The sequence below is a fragment of the Toxotes jaculatrix genome, chromosome 1 (genome assembly GCF_017976425.1).
Source record: "Toxotes jaculatrix isolate fToxJac2 chromosome 1, fToxJac2.pri, whole genome shotgun sequence".
Lineage (NCBI taxonomy): Eukaryota > Metazoa > Chordata > Actinopteri > Toxotidae > Toxotes > Toxotes jaculatrix.
Window position 1 is genome coordinate 2404879 of NC_054394.1, and position 23135 is coordinate 2428013.

Genomic DNA, 23135 nt, shown 5'->3' on the forward strand with positions numbered 1-23135 from the left:
ACAATGCAGAATGATCAATGAGGTAAAGGGAGCACCAGCGTAACAGCTGTGGGCTCAAAGGAATCAGTGTGATTGGCTGAGTTGAGCATAGTGTCCATGGCAGTACATCATGCTCAGTGCCTCAATCACTGTGCACCTGAAGTTTGCCAAAGAGCAGCTTGATAGTCTATAACAAAGTTTTGTGGATTAATGAAACTTAGACTGGGCTCTGCATAACAACATGAAAGCGTCATCCCAAAGGTGACGTTCTCTGATGGGAGCATCATGATTTTGGGGCTTTGCTGCCTCTGGTCCTGGGCAGCTCGCCATCATTGAGGGCAAATGATTTCCCATGTTTATCCAGGTCTCTCACAGGACAATGTCAGGGTGGCTGTCTGCCAGCTGAGGCTCAGCAGACGGTGGGTGATGCAGCAGGACAATGACCCCCAAAAAATGCAAGAGCCCAGACCTCAGAGAGATGCTGTGGAATGCTGTCAGGAGACCAGCACATATCAGACATCCTAAGAAAACCTGAACATTGTTTGTGTGTTATTAGCTTAAGCACATTGTGCTTGTCTGTACTTGTAACTTGAATGAAGATCAGATCATATTTTATTATGAGTTAATGCAGAAAACCAGGGTATTCCTTTGGGTTCACATATTTTTTTCTGCCACTGAATAATCAGCTTTGGAGGTGTGTCCAAAGGCAAAGTACCTTGTCTAAATGGTTAGGAAGTCCTCTTACCTATCCCACAGGCAGCTCACTGGATCATTGTCTACGACCTATCACTTACTGAAAGAACACTCGTGATCCTTTGATCAAGGTCAGAAAACAATGCAAAATGAAAATGAGCATTACGTCATATCAACTGAAAATAATACACAATACAACAATGGAAATGAATACCAGAGGACTATTGCTGGAGATGTGAAGAGAGCTGTGCCTCTATTCTACACATGCTGTGGACATGTCCAGCACTCATAAGCAAAGGAATAATATCCAACAGATCATTTTAAGAGTAAGTTACAAATCTCTGCGAAACCTTTGGGCTCAGCCACTTAACTTGAGGACTCAGACTGCTCCTTTGAATGCAGATGGATTTTATAACAGCTAAACCATCCACCCCCTCATGAAGCATGGGCTGCAACAATGGCTCAGCTGGCTGTGTATAAGAGGCTGGACATGATATCTGTTGAACAAGTTTGATCAATATAGATGGGGCCTTTCACTGACTAGCTGTCTGTAACTTAGAGATCAGTTTAGTAATCCAGTGTAACCAGTAGCCTTCTCTCTGTACATGAATGTATCTGGGTGTTTAGTATTGACAGGTCTCCCATTAAGTTAAGGGAGTGCTGCATGTCTTTGTCCACTTGTTTAAACTTGTAATATAACGCTTGTAATAAAAAAAAAAAATCATCTGGACCAACAATGTGCTGGTTCATCTCTTTGCGATCTTCTCAGCCTGAGAGACTGTGGCACTCAACAATGAGCTTATTCTTTCCTACTGAGAAAGGCTCTTTAGAAACAGGTGACAGAGACATAGCTTGATTTTTTAAAAGGTTAAACAATCCCCTGTTACTTAAACAAGAGAACGTTTGATGGGAACTTTGCAGATTAGTGCACATTTGGTGCTTCATAGAATGTTCCCAGCAGCAGGACGGTGTATGTGGGACTGAGTCCAAATAAACTACAGTGTGTGTGTGTTCATGGGAATGAAGGAACATGTCACCCAGTGCAACAGTGTGGCTCACTGATGTGTTTTAATAGCTTTTGGAAACAAGCTTTGAATGCACACACAATACCTGTTAGAGGGATCAGTTCATTGTTAGCAAGAAAAATATAGACTTATCCAGACTTAGCATTTAATGCAGGTTTAACTCTACCCTAATTAATCCTAGTCTTGATTCTAACCTTTGTCCTAAACTGAAAATCGAATTCCAAATATCTCCTTGTAGAAGTAAAGCTGGACAACATTTGCCCACACTTACATCTCTAACTGAGGTATCTCACAGTCCCAGCTGACAGTGAGCAGATATCATGCCGTACACACTTGCTGCATCTTTCTTGTGAAAACACACAGGGAGTGAGAGTGGAGCAGGAGCAGGAGCAGGGATGTGTGCAGCACTCTGCTCCACTCAGTTTGTGGGGCTCAGTATGCAGAGAGGGGATGCAGCAGCCAGCACTGACTCCCCCCCCCCCCACCCCTGCTCTCCATCCATCTGCCCCCTTCCTCCCATCTGCCTTCCCTCTATCCAGCCTTTCCATTAACTTGCCGCCCTCCCTCGACTCCTCACCCACCTCCCTCTCCTCCCCTCTCTCTAGCAGCGGTTCCTCAGTGCAGACCGGGAGCTGTCCTACCTTCATCAGCCGTGCAGTATGTAAGGGTAGCAGGTAAGAAGCCCTCAGATTCCTCTCTCTGGCTGGTTCTCTCTCTTTCTGTGCACTACACAGGCAACAGTTCTCCATTTGTTGGTGGACGATGTGATACAGTCTGTGCTGGATCATAACAGTCAGTAATGATCTTAAGTATCTGTGTGAGGATTTTGTAGCAGAAATCTAAGAGGCTTTGGTGAGTGTGTGTATAATGTTCAGATGTGTTTTGAGCTTATTAAATTTGTGCAGGGGAGCGTGGAATCAGCAGCATAGATACTGACTGTAATTGTAATTTTCTTGTAATCTTTACTTGGCTGTTGTTTCTTGAGTTTTAGTTATGCCAGAGACACTGTTAAATCCCAGATTGGATCAGCCAAATGTTACAAGACCAGAGAAGAGAGGAAGGTGCTTGTTTCAGAGCGGTATCTTCAGGCAACTTCAAGCTGATTTCGCAGCTCCACTGGGACATCAGAAACACATTATATTCTCAAATCTTATAGTCTCAAATTAGAGTGATCAGTTTGTATGTAAAGAAATAAGAAGGATGTCATACATTCAGTTAGAGCTGCAGCTAAAGATCATTATCCATGAGTTGATTTATAGTTTAGTCCATATAGTGTTTGAAAATCATAAAAAATGACCATGACAATTTTCCAGAGCCCGTGGTGATGTGTTCAGTTGTCTTGTTTTGTCAGACCAACCGTTAAAAACCCCCAAATATCCACCATCAGAGAAAAGGCGCTTGCCTTTGATAAATGACTTGATCAATTGTTCAATTATCAAAATGAGTGACATTTAATTATCCGTCAATTCTCCGCTTGATTAACTGACTATTGTCATGCAACTGTTGCAGCACTACATTCAGCCCCTGCAGAAAATCAACAAATCCAGAATGGAAATACGCTCTTCATCATTTTATAAAACAACCCTGTAGTTTTCTAATCTGACACTTCTTTGATTAATAAGCATTTATCGAAATAAGTATTTATTTATTTGCTGATTTGGTGGCAGGGGAACAAACTGTCAACACAACACTCATGTATCATCAGCTTTTAAAGTTGTAATGGTGAACATGTTTGCAGACTCCCAGCAGACAAAGAGCAGATTTCCAATGTGATGCAGAGCTGGACCTGACTTACATCTCATAGAAAAGGACAAGTGAAGCAGCTGGAACAGCAGTGACAGCCCATTGTGAATGGCAGAGTCTGAATCCAACAGTTTTATCATCACAGTGACTGCACTTTAATTTCCCACCGCAGCATCATTAAATATCTTTTTACACCTCCAGAATTATCAGCTTCAATCAAACCTGCTGGCTTTAGAGGGAGGATTAGAGAAGAGCGGAGAGATTGGGATTCAGGACTGATAGTTTACTGTTATCTGTTGATGTTCTAGTGGCTCAGCACCATGCTGCTGTTTTAATTCATAATTAATGACACTAGTTCAAATTAAGGTCAACATGTTGGTCTCATGTCTGAATAAGTAACCTGGTCACTTTTACATAAAAGTCACAACAAAGTCTTACTAGGTTGCACCTGGTAACATTTCTGTATCAGTTTCAATATGGCACAAGTGACTGCCATCAGGTCAACATAAAGACTGCAGCAGCACGAGGTGAAACATGCAGACAGAGATGATATGCACATCTTATACAGCCTCCTAAGATCACTGGAAAAAGTTTATCATCTCAATCTTCCTCATCTTATGCACAAAGAAAAATTAATTCTTTTTGAAAAATGAGCAAACAGTGAAAGATTTTAAGTTGCTGAGGAGCTTCTTCTCATATCAGATCAGTCTATGAAAACAGTTTTCCCCTGGTGGTGTGACAAGGGCAAAAACAACTCAAAATAACCACAGCACTAATCTGAACAACAGCCTGCAGCGGCATCCAGGCTGAATGAATGAGAATTGTAAATGAACATCCCTTGAATTACCCTTTAATCTTGTTCCAGAGAATCTCTACATCGACATCTGACGTCTATTTTTTTAAAGTCTGAGAACCACTTCATCAAATCCACATTCTGATTTTCTGAAGATTCTTGTCTCAGTGCACTTTGTCTCCTCTGACTTTCACACTGCGTGGTGACTTGTCTGAAACCCCATGCTGGCTGTGGAGGGGTCGTCAGTAACACAACAGTTAAACTAACTGCACATTCTGTGGCCGAGCCTTTGTCATTTACCTGATGGGCTCTGATATCTGAGTGAAGAGAGAAATGACAGGAAATGAAGACGTGATCAGAGAATCCTGCTAAAGCAGACACGTCCCAACTTTCCATCACAGGGTCCTACATACCCTACAAAGTATATCATCCCGGGGCAAGTTTTAACGAGTGCGTTTAAGAAGTTTTGCAATTGTTAATCTGCAGTAAAACTGATTTTTACCGGTAAACATCACTCCTAACGGGAACAGTGATGCTGGGCACTGGACTGAAAAAACTGCTGTCCGGTCAGGTTTGATTCCTGTGTTTGAAATTCAAAGAACATCACAGAGATGTCTGTCCTTGGACCTCGACAAAGGGAGAGTGAAACAAACTGAGCATCCTTTTGACTCAAATCTGGACTTTTCCAAAACCTTTTTCCAACTCTCAGCAAGGGGAACCAGTGTTGGCAGCTTGATAGCGCACCATCACGTTTGCTGGAGTTTTTACCTCCTCAGACTTTTTTACTTTTTTTTATAACATTAAAGCTGCTGTTGGTGCTGCCATTTCTGTTTCCACTGGTAGTTTGCATAATCTGCAGTATTACAAATCACACAGTATTATCAATATACAGTGGCAGGAAACCTGTTTCCACAAGATACTTAACTGCTCTGTTAAAACACTCATCAGATTAGCTGACCAGTCAGAAACAGATTGAAGGAGTGTTGCTGTTCTGTATAAATCCTCCACAGATGTTAAACCTGTGGTTCCTCTCTCCTTGTCTTCTTTGAGAAACATTTAAGAGATTGTAACATCCTCAGTGACCTCGATCAATGTACAGGTCACGGTTAGAGGAGCGAGGAAGGGAGGAAGCATGATTAGCAGAGTGGAAATTACCCACTAATTTGTCTCTCAAAATGTCAAGGCTTCATGACAAATTATTTTGTGTGTGCATACATCTGCATCATCTCTTCCTTGTAAGTTTAATGATTTAATGAGATCAACTGTGCAATCAACTAAAATAGGGAGGTCTGTCAACCACTCAAGGTTTCTAAGTTCAATAACTAACATTACTGCATGTTCCACTCATGTGGTCGGAGCACCAACGATTGTAGCGCCATAAATTTTCTCCCATGTGAGATTAGCTTCATTGAAGGAGTGAGATTCTAAAATGAATTTCCTGCTGTCTTGCCTCTGAATCCCTGTTTTGAATCCTCTGCATTCACTGCTTGTTTGGTATTAGCATCATGTCTAGTGTATGTGACTGGAAAATCCTCTTTGGTACGGAAAGAGTTCAAGCAATCTACACATTTAGTGATGTCGTGACGACTTGCACTCAGAGTAGGAGCTAACCCTAACACCTTAATACAGTCAGAGAGCCAAGCATATTACTAATTTTAAAATAACTCATGGACCATTTAGATTAAGATGTCGGGCCACTGACCACAGTTTGGACGCTCCTGTATTAAAGGTTCATAAAGCCATTGTGCTGAAGAAAATGGGAGCAGCTGAAGTGGAACTTTTCACATTTAGCTCGGCGCAGACATGCCAACACGCACTACTTAAAAGCAACGCACACATCAGCACAGCTTTGAGATTTCACTCATTTTTCAACTTTAGACTTCAGCAATTATGCAGTTTTTGTGCGTGTGCACGCCTGCACAGAAAGAAGTCGGCAAACCTTGCCAGAGGCAGACCTCAGACTTCCAAATGGAATATTAAACTCCATCACATTCAGAATTCCATCCAATAAATTACTGAAACAATAAAAGTCTTAATATCTTGCTTGAGGGGGCTGGCACAGAGACCGAGGAGATGCATGTAGTAAAGTATGTTGGGGAGAAAATCCCTCATACTTTAGAAAACACTCCAGCAAAAAATACATTTGATATTCACAGTCTATGTCAGCAGAGATGAATAAAAATAAAATAAATAAATCAAATAATTTTTCCATATAAAAGGCACTGGGTAGAATCATCCAGTCATTGTGTGCTTCTACCTGGGAGAATGTGAGGCAGTAAATTCACTCATGTATTAAATATATGATCCTTTCCTACTCTGAAATGTACTCAGTGTGTAGCAGGCAGTCCATCATATTTGTGAGTTTTAGATTTGATGTTACCGCTGATGGTGGTCTAACTGGGATCTCATCCAGTGCATGGTCCATGTTGGATCTGATGGATGTGATGCAGGTTGATCAATAAACTGTATCCCCTCTGATTTGTCACACTGGTCATCTATGACATCTATGGTTTTCAATCTTTTTTGGCCTGGCTCTCCCTGAAACAAATTGTTGTTTACCTGCATCTCCTTGTCACAGGCTATGGCCTTAGCGTGGCTGAGGGCTGCTTGTAGTTTAATCAAAAAACTTATTTTCCTTCTTAGATTGTGTCACTTGAGGAATTGTCAGAGGTCTAAGAAGGAGAAAGTGTCCAATATGTAATCAAAAAAAACAAAAACAAAATGCAGAATCTGTGAGTCTGTGTGCTCACACCGACATGTTCACAGTGACAGTGCAAGCGTGAGAATGTTTAGCAGGTATAATGTTTACCATGTTCACAATCTCAGCTTATCTTCTTAGCATGCTAATATTTGGTACATACCAGGGCAGTTGTGAGTGTCAATAGTTTTGACACAGTGAGAAGAACACCTGTTCCAGAGTGCATGCGATCTTTGGGAAGTCTTCAGGACAAGCCTCTGACTTCACAGTTCACAGATGCTTCTCATCCAATCTGACGGAGCCTGAGAGGATCTGTCAGGAAGAATGGGATAAACTTCCCAAATCCAGGTGTGCAGAGCTTGAAGAGACTTAACCAAGAAGACTCAAAGTTGTAATTGCAGCCAAAGGGGTTTCTACAGGGTCCTGAGTTACTCACATCATTTTTCGAGGATGGCCACTATGCCCACTGGCAGATTAAGCTGGCCTTTCGAAATATTACATGACCCACATGCACACATTTTGGGTGCACAGGCATATACGTACACACACGCACTCACGCAATGAAACAACCTTCACTATAAACAGCATTGCTACAGAAAAAAAGGTATTCGCCTTTCATCTGCAGGCTGGTAACAGCTTTTAGCTTTCAAAGCCAATATGTACGACAACTGCAGCAGGACAGGACAGCTTGTTTTACTGAGGGAAAATCACAGTATGCTTACAGAGACAAATCTGCAACACTCAAATAAAACAAAGGCATCAAAATACAGTAAGCAGCAGTGCAGGAGTAACGCAACAGCTGCACAATCATCAACACATATTCCCACCATGAGATAGAAGTCCTTCATGAGCCTGGTAAAATCCAGTTTACGTAGAACATCGCTTTCAATGGACTCTAGAGACACATGGCCATTGGGCCTGTTTTAGCTCATTGTGGATCCCAGTCTATTTTTAACTAGTCCCAGTTTTGATAAAGAATGTTCCCTGCAGGCTTTGGTTACAGGGAAAGTCATAAATAGCCTGAGTGTTGTGTCAACATTTGGAAACACTGGCTGTAGTTTGTTTCCTCTCATAAGCTGCAGCAGTGACCTCACTGAGGTGTGATCATTTCATGTACTTTGGGGTCTGTATTTTTCTTTCAAACCTTTTTATTTTGAATTATACATAAGATCAAATACCCACACAGTTATTAGAAGAACCATTAGAACCTTTAGAACCATTTAACATTTTTGTGATATTGTACTTGGTTTTGTTGTATACTGTTTGTGAGCAGACTGAGGTTCAAGATAACTGACAGTCACTTCTTTGATGTATTTTAAATCTCCATTACAAGACTTAAACCTGACCTGACAGCAATTCTTCAGTTCAAGGCTCAGCATCATCATTAAAAGGCTCATGAGTCACAGCTAAATTCATCTTCCTCCATGACCCTGGCATAAAAAGTTTGGATACTCCTGCCCCTGGGTGGATCCTGGGGTGGAGTTTTGTTTTCTATCACCAGTTAACATTGGTTTCTTATAACCATGAGCAGTTTTTTTTTTTTGGGGGGGGGGGCTGTATTAATGTAAACCAAGTGAATCTGACCTGCTGTGCACATTCCACTGAAGTGTATATAAATATGTGTATCAGTATAATTAGTAACAGCTGTATTATAACAGCAGCAGTGGTGTTTGCAGCAGTGTGTTACTTGTGGTTATAAAAAATAGCAACAGTAGTTGCAAGTCCTCTAGATCACCTGTTTGTAATACATTTGTTTACCGTGTTAAGAAAGAGATGCACACCTGTTGGTAATAATGCAGTGAAATTATGTTCTAGTGCATAATTACATTCATACTAATTACAGTCATCCTCAGAATCAGAATCAGAATCAAATTTGTTGGCCAGGTTTGTGCATACAAACAAGGAATTTGACTCCAACAACAACACAACCAACAGAAAAACAACTTTTTTTTTTTCCCCACAATTGCCAGTGGTGCAATGGGTCATTCTGAATGTGGGTAGTGCAAAAAAAGATAACTATATAACTATATATAACTATATACATATATATTCAGACTGTTGAGAAAAATATGTGCAGGTTGTAGTGCAAACAAAAAGACGCTGGTGCAATAAGTACAGATATTCCAGGACAAAATCACATTGGACCTATTCATTTGATCTTTGATTTAAGAATGTGTTGTTTGCTGAGGTTGTTTTATTTTGTTTTGTGTCCCTGTGTCTTTTAACGCACTGATCAGGAGTAGAGCTCCTAATTTCATCGTCCAGTAAAGGCTTTACATTCTTTTCTCCTCCTCTGCATTTAAACAAAACAAAGTTATTGCACCGTTACATGCAGCAACGAATCAACCGCTATGCAACAGAGTTTCAAAAATACATGTGTTAAAGCAAAAGCAAATTACCACACATGACAAATAACTTAAACCTGTGCTCTCCCCTCGACATGTCTGGATACAGTGATTGGGTCCCACCTGATCGCAGTCCCAGTGCAGTCCTCTATCCTGGACTTCCTGCAATGATGTGAATGACTTTCACACCTCCTAGTGTGGCTGCCTGCTGGATGTCAGGGAGATTTCTTTGCCTGTGGGGGGTTAGGATGTCCAGGGTCATCGGTGATGAGAGTGATAGTTGAGGCTGCTGGCAGACGCAGAGTGTCACTAAATTAGGATCAGTGGCCTATTTTGAAATGATTAGCACCGTACTTCACTATTCAGCAGACTTAGGTACCCTCAAAGTATAGGTCCAAGATCATTGGAAAACAAGCATTGATGAACAAGTAATGTCTGTACATTTATCTTCGTCAGGTCATACATGACAAAGAGTCCGCTGCTGATCAGAGCATTGTTCTTATAAATGCAGCTGTGCTGTGGAATCACTGTGCAGGTGTTGAACGTTACAAAGCTCTAATGTGTCTTTGAGAATAAATTAAATGTACTTGACTGATTTAGCTGTCAAAGTTACGCTTTAGAACAAATGAGGCGTGAAATCAAACACTTTTTTTTATCAGCCTCCTGAAAATCGGAGCCATTGACAGTTCATGCAGGTCATGTCACCCTGTATCAGACATTTATTAATTACTGGAAATTCTCTATCAAAGAGGGAAATAGGAAAGGGGGATTTTCTGCTGTGAACTCTCGCAGCCCTTTGGATCGCTTCACTTGTTTTTCTGAGTGTCCAGGCCAACTCATAATTTCTGGCAATACCATCTCACTACATCATATTTACCAGTCATCATTTATGCTTAGGTGGTCTTCAATCATTGTTTATATGTATTATATTACACATATATATTACTTGACATTAATGAGAGAGTACAATGGGAACACTGTCAATGGGCTCAGGCATAAAGCCCACTGTTTGTTCTTTTTGGTGGCTAACAAATGTCATTAGTCAAATAAATTGAAGTTATATGGGAGCAGCTGAGTCTTCAGGTTTGAAGGCACAGAGGTCCATCCAAAGATGGATCCGGTCCCTGAACTGGGACCAAACCAGAGGCTGCTTGCCACACCATTCAATGTAAAGAAGATATCAGTTGCTGTATTTTTAACCTGGGTAAATTTGTCAGTTGAAGAAGAGACATTCTGGCATTCGACTACATTTAAAATCTAATTTAGATTCAGTTTGGCTCTTTAGCTGCTCATCAGTGTTAATACTGAAACATCCCAGTGAAGATGTGAACACAGTTTTATTACATTCACACACAGGATTTCATCGTTTTTTTTACTGTCAATGGCTAAAATAGTTTCTTTAGTGTGGACTTGACCTGGTGGAGGGTGTATGTCTCACCCACTGATCACAGTTCCACCCCGCTGCTGTCTGTGTGTGTGTGTGTGTGTGTGTGTATTATAGGATGAGTCATTCTGACCAAATCAAGATCAAATTTTACTGACGCTACCCGCCGTTCTCACTGCATGTCACAGTATGTGTCTTTGCGTGCATGTACACAACGCTGTGCTGTGCTGTATGTGTGAATGTATGTGCGTGTGTATTTGTGTGTGTGTCCTCTGGACATACAAAAACACTTTCTGAAAGACAGTCGAGTCGGTATTTGAGTTCAAGGTGACTGAGCTTTTCAGCCTTTCGACCGACTCACACTCTTGTTATTTGGTGTCTGATGTGTGTTTCAGTGCAGCTGGATGGATCTTAAAGGAACATTCCAACATTTTGGATTTGAGAAAAAGTCAGATGATTGATAAAGTTCATTGTTTCATCAGGACTCGGTCTCTTTATAAATCTGGCTTGTTGGAGTGGGAATACAGGTTTTGTTTTCCAAATTCCAATAACATTTGAATCCATGTTCAGCTATTGCAAAAAAATTTGTGTGGGAAGGTTGTGTCTTACTTTATTGGTAAAGAGGTCCAAAACACAAATGAAACACATCTCGTCCCAGCACAGCTGAACACTGCTGTCCTGGTGTTTACTCTGAAGGTGTTCAAAATACTGTCCACACAATACAGCCCAGTCTCCAGGGCAGAGCAGTGTCTTGACTTTTTAAGGTTTATCGATACCTTTTCAGATGACATATTAGATAAATATATATGGATGTAGTTAGATGCTGTGTTACATAACCAGTTTCTTCCATGAAGCTGTGCCAGTGTTATCTTCTCTCCTCTCTCACTCTTTCTGCTCAGATCCCACCTCACTCATTCTCAAGTTCTCCTGCAACATGGAGGGAGAGACAGCATTGGTCCACACTGCTGAAGACAACTATAATTGTTCTTTATTTTAATCAGTTTGTTGTTGCTGCTGTTTCCAACATCCTGTGGAGTCAATGCCACAAAGAACTGAGACTAAGAGCAAAAAGGAGGAACTATCCAGCATCAGTACAGTGTTCCTAATAAATAGCTCAGTTAATGTGTTTTTTGTATAATTTGTTTTCTGCTTGTATCAACAGCAGCCTTATTAAATTATTGTATGCATATGCTAAGACATTAGAAGCACTGAGTTAATGTCCGGGAAAGATCATGGTTTATTAACAGCTACATTAACATTAACACAGTCTGTTTCTAACCTTAACCAAAGTGCATTTGTTGCTTAAACTAACCACAGACAGGACTCTTCTCTGATATGAAAGCTTTGTGCCTCTGAATATACATCGAACCACCCAAATGTAAGTGGAAAAGTGATTGAGTAGAGCTGTATATGAACGTAATGTGTAGGAAACAGGGTCGCACATTGAACGTGCTGTTATAAATCATGAGCAAACACAGCCCTGAATGTGTGTCCTCCTCTGAGGACTGTCACACTGCAGGTTCGTGTTTGCTTTCATTTCACAGCCTTCTGTTCAGTGCTAGGTTGTGTCTGGTATGCACACACACACAAACACACAGACACACACACCAAATCAGCAGCCTGACACACACACACAGCAGACCAAGAAACGTATTTTCCATATAACTATAGTTTTTCAGGATGGAAGAAGAAGACAGAGGGTTTGTGGGTTTGTACATTACTACACCACAATACAGTTACGTACTGTGCATGATACAATAACGCACACTCTACTAGAGTATACAAAATATATATAACGGCACTTGCATAGTTTGAATTTAATGGTAATTGTGAGAACCATAAGAAGAACCAAATCTAGCCCAGGAGAGCTCAGCACAGTTTCATGTGGTGTTCTGCTGGTTTCCCAGAGAGTGAGCCTCAGTCTTAGTGGCCAGGCTGTGGTCTCTCCATGTCCCCCCTTCCCTCTCAGATTGTTCAGTGTGTTTGTTGGTAGCAGGAGTCGGCCTGGGTCAGAGAGTCCAGTCTAAGTAGCTCAGCATTTCTCCACAGTTCTGTTGCACCACACAGATCTTTGCTCAAACTGGGTCATTTCCTGGAGCACAAGGTGGCAGCAGCTTATTTTTTACCTGCCCAGAGGGAGCTGCTGCAGGATATCAGCCTGTCAAAGCATTTCTTTAACTTTCTGAAACTAACTCTCTGATGTTCACACTCAACCATTTTTGTGTGAACAACTCTGGGTGCAACACAAAGAACGTCTTCCAGGAGACACTGTCTCTGTCTTTGTGTGCCGTTATCCCAGTATTTCAATGATATTTCATCTCCCCTTCTCCATGATGGCTGGCTGTTCAGAATAACTACACACACGTAATTTCTGACATGGTTGGAAAACCTACGAGTATATATTCTCAGGGACTGAAGCTTGGTGCCCTCATGCTCTCACAGCTGCTTTAGGACCCTCTCAGGCTACCTGATAAACATTTTCAATCTTATTTACTTATTTATTGTGTATCTTTTCTCCTCAGTTCTTTCTGTCCTACAGTTTATCACACTGAGAACCATTCACGTTGACATGGCTGCATTTTAATGTTTCTACACTTCCACCCACCTTCTTCTTCTCCTTCTCCCCTCAACCCATATCAAGGTTCAATTTCCTTTTACAGTATCTGATTTCTCCTCTTTTTAAAATCTTCTAATGGTTTTGCAACAGTTTTTTGGTGAAGTTTATTCAATGTGATGTTTTGCAATAATTTAACAAAACGGAAATGGAGCTGCATCACACACATATGGAGGACTGTAACAGAATATCTGCTCTCAGATCAAACACCCAGATTAGAATCAGCATCTCTTCCTCACACTGTCTCTCTCTTTTCTGTCTCTGTCTCTTGCACTCTCTCTCTCATCTCGTGTTGTCTGCTCTGGCTCACTCAGACAGCAGATGTTCGGTCCAGATTCTTGCAACAACCAAACAGGTGTGAAATTAGATTTGGGGCTGAACACTGTAGCTGTAACTTGTTCACATTACCAGATATCCTGTTTTGAAATCTGTTCCTAAGCCAGGGCAAGACCAGTAGGCCTACTCAGACTGACCCGGCCTGAATATCTAGTAACCTTTTAAAGTCCAGCTTTTAGCCTTTAGCATACTTGACATGACAGACACCACAGCCCCAACCTACCATGAGACAGAGTTCAGGCTGGACAGAAACTGACTGATTTTTTAGGCTAATTTCAGTATATTGACAGGGAGTAATAAGTAAATATGAGTCATCGGTTGAGAAGACCCAGAATCAAAGTACATTTGGTCAGATGAATCACTGCACTTTCTTTTTTTTTTTTTAGCTGTTGTCACAGAGCAAAAACAGGAAGTTAACCTGACCGCTAACTGTGATGGAGGCAGAGGACAGATGTCTAGTGCCAAATGTTAGGAACTGCAGTGATCAGCGGGTGAACCCAAACACAGGACAAGGAGGTTGAGGAAAACAAGAAAGGCTTTATCGCTCGGTCTCAGAGGATGAAGGTGGATGGAGGTTGGGGGGGGGGGGGGGCAGGTGAATGCAGAGGGAGGCTGGATGACTGACTGACAGGCGGGGAGATGAACAGGGGGAGCGGGCAGACGAGGCAGAAGAAGGACTGAGGGAAGCTGAAGATCAGTGAAGAGTGTGTGTTTGGGTTGTGGACAAACTGTGACAGTGTAGCATAGAAACTGGCTGAAGAACCGGGGTTGATGCACTGCTGACGGCTGATGAAGAGCACCATGCCCACAACACACAGACACACACACACACACACTGATGACCAGAACCACAAGAAGAAGACCTGAGTTTAAATAAACAGAAACAAACCCATCACCATAACATGGAGGAGAGGGGCACTGAAGATTGGTATTCAGTCCAGTGGGGGTTGGTACCTGTGACTTCAGTGTAGAGCTGCAGACCTCCCTGTAGGTCTATTATCTACTCCTGTTAGACTGAAGTACTGTAGCCTCGCCACTAAAGACTCATTTGTGGGAATTACAGAGGCGGCTTTGTTATTTTCCTCCCGGGCTCCCACTTCAGCTGTGTTCAGCCCGAAGAAGAAAAACAGTGAGGGAGAGCGAAAGGCCGTCTCTGACGATCCCTGGTGTGCAGAGCAAACACAGTGAGGACAGGAAAGAGAGGGGGGGGGGGCGGGGGTTCTGCTTAAGGTTTTTCTCTCCTCCCCTCCTCCCATCTGGCTCAGCTGAACACAATGAAGAGTCAATGAATGTGGCAAATACAGCAGATGTGGGCTTTCACCATACGCCCTCTACTTTAGGATTCACACTCACACTTGTTCCAGCACACTTATATTTCTAATTTACACACACTCATTTGAGAATAGAGAGTAAAGCCATTGTTCAGTCCACAATGTGTAAAGTCACAGTAACTCTGTAATTATCTGATGCAACTTACATGAGGACATTTTCTATTGAGGCAACTCTGCTTGATTTTGTCAAATCACCCAAAAATCACCCAGGGCCTCATCCCTAAACTTCCCTCCAGGTCCCCTGTTGTTCACACCCTGAGTTTCTGAGCAGGGAGCTGGTCGGATTTTGGAGGGATTTGAGGGCATTAATGGACACTAGGCCGATAACAAAATAAAATCAGTGAGTGTATTTTTAAGAGAAAGAAAAGCTGTGGGATAAGGCTGCCATCATTCTGCAGTCAGGACACAGGAGTCATTGCCCACCTTTCCCTGCGGTCTGAAAATCCAACTTTTCAGACTGCACCTCAACACCACGTGGCAGTGATTCCATCCCACATCTGAAGTCTTAAACAAAAAAAACCCCAAACAAACAAAAAAAAACTAACAGACTTTGAACTGCTCATTTGGGAAAGTGGATTTTCCAAGTTTTGTTCCTTTTGAGTTTGAAATGAATTCATAAATTTCTTTGGACAAAATAATTTTATCTGCTATATTAAAATACATATATAATAAATGAATGTAATGTGATGCATTCTGCATTTTCACAATTTCCCAAGCCCAAGACCAAAACCTGTGAGCTGGTATTCCAGTATCCAAGACTTATATCCATACTGGATCATTCAGCACCTCACGAGTTACATCCAGTGCCAATCCAGGTGGTAGTATGTCCTTTATGTGGAGAAGCAGAAGGTAAGGGTGTGGAGGTTGGGGGTGGTGTAGAGGTGGTGTATGGGTGTAGCACATCTAACTTTAATGCAGGAAACCAAAGCTCTGTAACAAAATGTCAGTGTAACAATTTTCTGGGCTCTGAGAGCTCAGTGCACTGCAGCTGGACAACACACACACACACACACACACACACACACACACACACACACACACACACACACACACACACACACATAAACAAAACACAAGCGCATTAAGAAAACATCTTTCTCATAAAGTGAGAAAACAACCAAATACAGAAAACACAACTAAATGCTGTATTCAAATACAATACAGATACTATCCATTCTATTGTTAATGTATAGTTTTTATTACATAAATCTTTTGTGTTTTGAGTTCATTAAGATTTTGCTGCTGCATGGTGACATTAGAGCTTAGCTCCTGTCGGTCTTTCTCTCCTCCAGTCATCTTCCACACCCTTCCTCTTGTTTCCTCAGTAGTCTATAAGCCAGGGGTGGGGGGCAACTTCCACATTTCCCTCTCTGCTTTTCACTTAATTTTCAATCTTTCCCTTCTAAGCCTCTCTATCCTGCGCCTCTCCCTTTCCTCCCTGACTTCTTCCTGTCTTTTATTTCTTTTCCTTTCCTTGGGCTGGCAGATGGGCTGTGATGAATGGGAGTGCTGGCCACCAATTTTCACCCCTGGGGATCACAAGAGAGCTAGAGAGGGGGAGGGGGCAGATTACTGCAGCACCCATAGGAGCCTGACCTTGGTGGACTTCCATCCTATTCCATATCCATTTTGCATTTCCTCAAACAAAAGTTCATGCTTTGTAAAGTCCCCTCTAAACCCTCAACAGTTTCAATCTATGCATCCATCTGTCTTGCCTGGGTCCAGGTTTTGCCCTGCATCCAGTCCATTGCATATTGGGGTAGGTTCCAACAGCCTCTGAGTAGGGTTAGAGAAGAGATGGATAACCTAAAGGTGACAAATCATCAGGTTACCCACCTCGAAGTAGGTTTCAGGCCTGTGTTTCTTGATTTACAGAGGGCACTGAAACAAAATCAAAATGAGCAGATGATCAGAGAATAGAAAATCAATCTTCATGGTGCTCTTTGAAAATGTGAGGCAGCAATGAACAAAATGACCGGTACAATCCTTTAAAGACGTCTGGATCAATGTTAGTGAAATACAATACAGTACACTGCTATAGCTTAAACTAGGAAACAATTTGTAAAGCAGAACAAATCTGACCAGCTGACGCAAGACGCTGCTTAAATGTTAATGCATTCATAGAAACAAGACAGCAGTATTATAAACAGTATGACAGTAAAACACCAAATGCTTTTGGTTACTTTGATCACTTCTGCCAACAATACTCACGTACAGAACTTTATATTTATGTGTTGTTACATTGTGGTTTTACTTTTCCTGACGTGAAAGATCTGAATGCTCTTTCAGCCGCTGTAGACTTGATTGAATTTTGATGGAACAGTTGTTCCCTCCCAAAGTCAGCCATTATTTCAGGCTGTTTCCCTCTGCCTGACTTACACACTCTCCATCCTCCACTTGGAAGGGACTTTATCACTGTATGCGAGGGTGTGTGTGTGTGTGTGTGTGTGTGTGTGTGTCAGGTAAAGCACTCACCATGATTGCAGCTTGTTAATCACTCCAGTCAATTATAGGAGGGCTGTTGGTTGGGTGTCACCATATATTGCAGCTTAAGTGATAACACGGACAGCTTCAACAATTCGCTCTCTCTCATTCTTCTCCAGCTTTTACCAACAAATTGACTTCCCACTTCACACTCTCACCTCGGCTCATGGACTCATGCATCAGCACATTTACAAGGCTAACAATCAAATGCTCACACTGAATCACATTTTGCTGGTGTTGTAACTATGACAACTATGACAGCAAAACTCAAATCAAGCCTGGAAGCAAGTGCAGCTCTCAACTGCAATCTGCTTCTAAGTTATTGAAAGGGGGAAAAGGATGAGGTGATTGACATAGTTTCAGTGGAGGACATTACCACTGGGCAACTGTCTGGGTCCTGGAACTAAGAGGGTCCCTAAATGCTGCAGATATAGAGTGATAATGTAAGTTGTTTAGATATAATATATGTAAATCTTTCCTAACTGTTCCTGTGCTGAAGATATATTCACAGCCCACGGTCAGAGTGGAAATTCAACAATGTGAAATTACTCCATCCAATTCCACATATGTAGAAGTGCAGAGGTATTATCACTAAACATGCTTAAAGTATTAAAAGTAAATTACTTATTATTCATGTTATTTGTGCATATACTGTATATCTATATATACACTTTAGCTACACTATTGTAATCTAATTTTCATCAGAACTCTAGTGTAGATTTATAAAGTAGAACAAGATGGAATTACTCAAGTATCTTGAAACTGAACTTAAATATATACTCAAGTAGAAATAAAGTGAGTCCACTGCAAAACTCTGAAAGATAACCTCCTTTTCTGCTGCTCCTCTTGACACCATGACATTTCCTCCAGGGGGAGAAGTTATTATTGTTAGTCCTCAGTCCCTGATGTGCTGAGCTTGGTGTTTCGTTGTGGGAAGTGTAGAGTTCAGAGCCTGGACGCTAAATATTACTGAGTTGGCTGAGTGAACCTGTTTCCCTGCTACATCAAAACACACACCTGACCCTCAAGCATGCTGGTCTCAGATCCATTATTTACAGCTGCTGTTTTAATGGTAAGGGCTGGTCAGATGTCTTGTGTGTAGTCTGGGGTAACTCGTGGTGATGAACCCACAGAGAATTGGCCCTCAATCATTTTAGTCTCTAGTTTCAGTGATCACCTGTTTCCAGTCTTACAGTTCTCATCAGCCTCATTTCCAACAGCAGCAGGCACAACACTGACAAATTATTACCTCATCAGGTTTTTATGATTAGCATGTTAGCAAACACTTGGCCGCTCACCTGATGAATCTAAGTCCAACACTCACCCTCCTCTGGTTTGGTTTCTATCAGCTCCTGAGGGAAATATCTGGCTCTTCAGCTGCTAAATGCATCACTGTGCTTCACCAGCTACTGTCTTGCTTTGTCTGTCTGCTGCTGAGCAGGTTGTGTACAGTGTGTTCATCAGCTGCTGTTAGAAATGAGGCTGATGAGAGATCTGAGACTGAACCAAAACAGTAAAGGTGTGGCTGTAAAACCAAACCAACGAGCTGTGAGACACTGAAAAGCTCCGTAGAGCTCAGAGTGATAATTCCCTGTGGCTCCATCACTACAACCAGCAGCTTTCACATGACACAGATCCATTGTTGGGATGGTGAGCAGCAGAGATACACTGAGCTTTTGTTTAATGAAACTCAGTGGTGGTAGGACACAGCCTCAGAGTGAGATGGTGCTGAGAATAATCATTTCCCTCAGCAGCTAAAAGTGTTTTGTGCCAAACCTATAAGTCTGTGAAAGTCTCCCATGTGTCTCTGACGAGTGATCTGAGCAGAATCGCTGCAGTATGAGGCCCATTCATCAGGTTAATTAGGTCATAGAAGAGCCATTACCATTGCTCACCACACGACACAAGAGCGGCTTCATCACTCTTCTACTTTTTTTTTTTTTTTTTGGTGTATGCTGTGTATTTCTACCTCCGTTTTATGTAGACCATGCTTTTCTCAGTAATAATGCTCCAGAGCCCCAGATTTTCCATTTTCCAGTGATCAGCACTGTCAGGTTTAAGAGGCATGACTTATTCCGAACAGCCAGTCACAGGAAGCGTTCAAAGCTTAGATCAGCTTTTTCTGATCAGATTGTATTGAAATACTGGACAAATAAGGTTATTGCAGAGGCAAAAGTTCAGATTCAGCAGGGTATAAGGTTAGAATCACACGACAAGAACACAGAGAGAAGCAACAGAAGTAGGTCATGTAACAATTATACAGATAATAACTTTGTGATGTAGGCTCCTGAGCAAGCAGCACAGCAGGAGACGTGGGGTTGAGTCCCTCCCAGTACACGAGAAATGAAAATTTGAAAATCATTCATAGGTCCACTACACAGGTAAAAACCAAATCTTACTGCAGCGCACAGTCCTTACAACTCTGTGTCCTGTTTGGTTTTTGTTTTACAGAACATCCAACATGCAGCTGCTGCTTAAATATGGAAAATGCAGAGAAATGCTTGGTGTTGTGTTTATAAGATGTGCTGAGACACAGACTGTGTGTCAGCTGTACGCAGCAGGTACAGACACAGCCTCAGCAGTGCTTTACTTAATGTGCTGATGGCTCTTCATTACCTTAACCTTGGGCACCACTGGACTAATTACATATTTTGTTTTTTAAGTGAAAGGAAGTAAATACCCCTGAAGGAAACACATTATAAATGAGCCATTCTTCAAATGTTAATGGACTGTTACCTTTTATTTCTTGCACTTAAAAAGAATAGAAATATAAAAATATATATACACACACACACACACACACACACACACACACTAATTGTGCTGTGCAAAAGTTTGGCCAGCCTTCTACTTAGAAAACACTCAAAACTTCATCAACTCCTCAGGCCTTAATTGTGAGGTTGGTCAGGAACTGTCATTAGGAACTGATGGCAGTCACACAGTTGATAAATCCCCTGACTGTTCAAACCTTAGGCTAACACTCGAGCAACTGCCTGAGGATCTGGAAACGAAGGTAATTGATTCCTTAAAAAGCAAGAGAGAATATAAAAAGATACCAAAGTGCTTCCAGCCTGAAATTTCCTCTGTCTGAAATATCACTAAGAAACTGTAGTAAAGGGAAATGTGGAAGTTGGTTAAGAAAACTTTCAGATAAAACTGCCAGTCTGCTGGGCGGGAAGCTAAAGCCTCATATGACTGCAGAGGAGCTGACGGAGGTCTGACTGACACAGGCTGTGACCTCATTATAAAGCCTGCGAAGCAACATCTGAATAAGCCAGTGCTGTGGACAGATGAAGTTAAAACTTCAAAGGTGAAAAACAATGTGGACATAATCTTCTTTGAGGTTGTGTGGATGCAAAAATCCTGCAAGTCAGTCAGGAAAGTGAAAGTGAAATGATCCAAAGCAATCCTCGAGGTCCACCATGGACCACTCAAGAAACACAAATCTTTCACAAAGATTATGTTGAGTAACTCCCAAAATCTCCCCCTCAAAATGTCTAGTTGCTTTTGCGTCCTTGTGTCCATTAAACTGTACTGTTAACTGTTGAATGTGACCAAGTACAATTCTTTGTATTGGTCCCTGGCTGGAGTCTAGTTCTTATTATTTAAGAACTAGAATTAAAGAGCTTTTTGATGGATATATTATTGAAGCTGATTATATCGGCATTTCTCCAGAGTCCTGTTCAGTTAATAGGCCTTTTAATTGTGAACAGAATGGAGTGACCTTCAGACAGCACACAAGACCTGAAGCAAGCAACCATGACTACGTGGCAGTGTCTTTGGGACAGTCTCTGATGTTCTTTGAGTGGCCCAAACCACACGTCCAAATCAATGAAGGGATTCCTTAACTTCCTTCTTTAACAGTCTGCAGATTAATTACAAGACCTGTCGGTGATTTTCTGATCTTTAATCACACTTATTGTTCACTCAGATGCTTAGAAAACAGAACACAACACGTCTGTGACTCAAAAACAAGATGCCACAATAAACCATTTCTACGCTTTTCATAGGTTACATAAATGCATGAGAGCAAAAAGCCACAGAATATTTTAAACAAATTAGCTTGTGCAACATATTCAACTGTGTCTATAATCATTAACAACATGTGTTCTGAGTGGCTGCACTTGAAGGAGGAGAGAAAATCCCAGCATCATGAACAGTTAGCTGCCATTCTCTGCACTGCTGCTCTGGAGCAGGTTAACTTCAGAGCATCAGATCAAAATCTGTCACCAGCCCAACTACAGACCAATCAGATCGCTAGAAACCCTGAGTCATCATACCTACAGGATCCTGACAGGAACAAAAAAGTTTACAATATAGTGACAAATAATAAAGAGCAGCAGATAATTTTTTTAGACCAGTACTGAGCATTTTGCCTTTTCCAGACTTTTCATGTGTCTGCTTTTAAAACAGATCTTCTAACAAACACAAGGAGAGCTTACCGCAGTAAATGACTGCAAACTGACGACTGTAGCTCCAACCAGCCAGCTGATAACCAGTTTTGTGACACGGGTTATCAAGAATGCCCAAGGTTAGGCTCAGTGAAGCCAGATAACCCCCCAGGAGAGCCAGACTAGGTTCGAGTCACTTCATGGTACAGGGCCCTGGAGAGAAAGATGAGTAAACAACAACAGTGAAGGTGAAACCATGTGAGCTCTGTTTCCTCCACTGTTCCCTTGTGTTGTTCAGTCTTCAGGGTAATGTAGCTTATCTCTGTGGAGCAGAGGATGGCTTTATGGAGCTCCCTGGTCAAGACAAATCACCATAAAACAAGACTGTAACTCCTCAGCTTTTCCACACTTGCTGCTCACAGAATATTGATGTTGTTAGATGGGTTTTCACAGAGAGTATCTAATGTTCTCCTCATTTCCACAGACACACAGGGTTTGAGGAGGCTGCATAGTTCACTGCATAGGCTACACATCATTTTGGGTGTTTTATTTTGTGAAGTAGTAACACTGCTCCAGAACCGGTTAGCTGTGCAGCACAAGTTACCATGGTGATATATCCTGCTTTATGACACCAGAAAACCTGAGTTAAGCCCAAAGAAAAAAAGCTGGATAACCCACTGATCACTACACGTTTGTTACCCCACGTTTGTTACCAATGATGGATATGATGAATTTGGTTCTACTGTCACTACAGAAGTTGTTATGTCCTTGATATGGCTTGTTTTTTTTTGTAAGCAGAGTAACCATAGTAACCAATGTTTTGTGCACATACTTAGTGATTCTGACAGGTTGGTTTAGCTTGTTGTAAAACTGGAGGACCTGGTAGCAGTTTGGGAAGAGGGAGCAACCTGTTTGTTTGTCCTTGTACACCTGTTCTCTTGTTTGTGATTCAGTAACTTAGGTTAGACATTTGCCATTTGTTTCGATTTGGTTTCTTTGCTGGGGAAGTTTAGGGCTCATTAGTGAACTTCTTTTTGTTGTTTCAGGCTTCGCTCGGCTCTGAAGTTAATAAACTGCCACTCTGATCTTTGAATCATACTGTGCAGCTGGTCTTTCTTACAAGTGGAGAGAGTGGACGTAACAAATTATTAGAATGGTCCAAGTGAAATGAAACCCAAAAAGGCAACATTTTCTGAAAAAAAAAGCAAACAAAAAACAAACTGTGCTTACTTAAGCTGAAAGACACAGTAGGGGAGCAGGGGTGGACTAATGATCTGGACAATCATTCAAAGTGAGGACGAATCAGGAGCATGCAATAT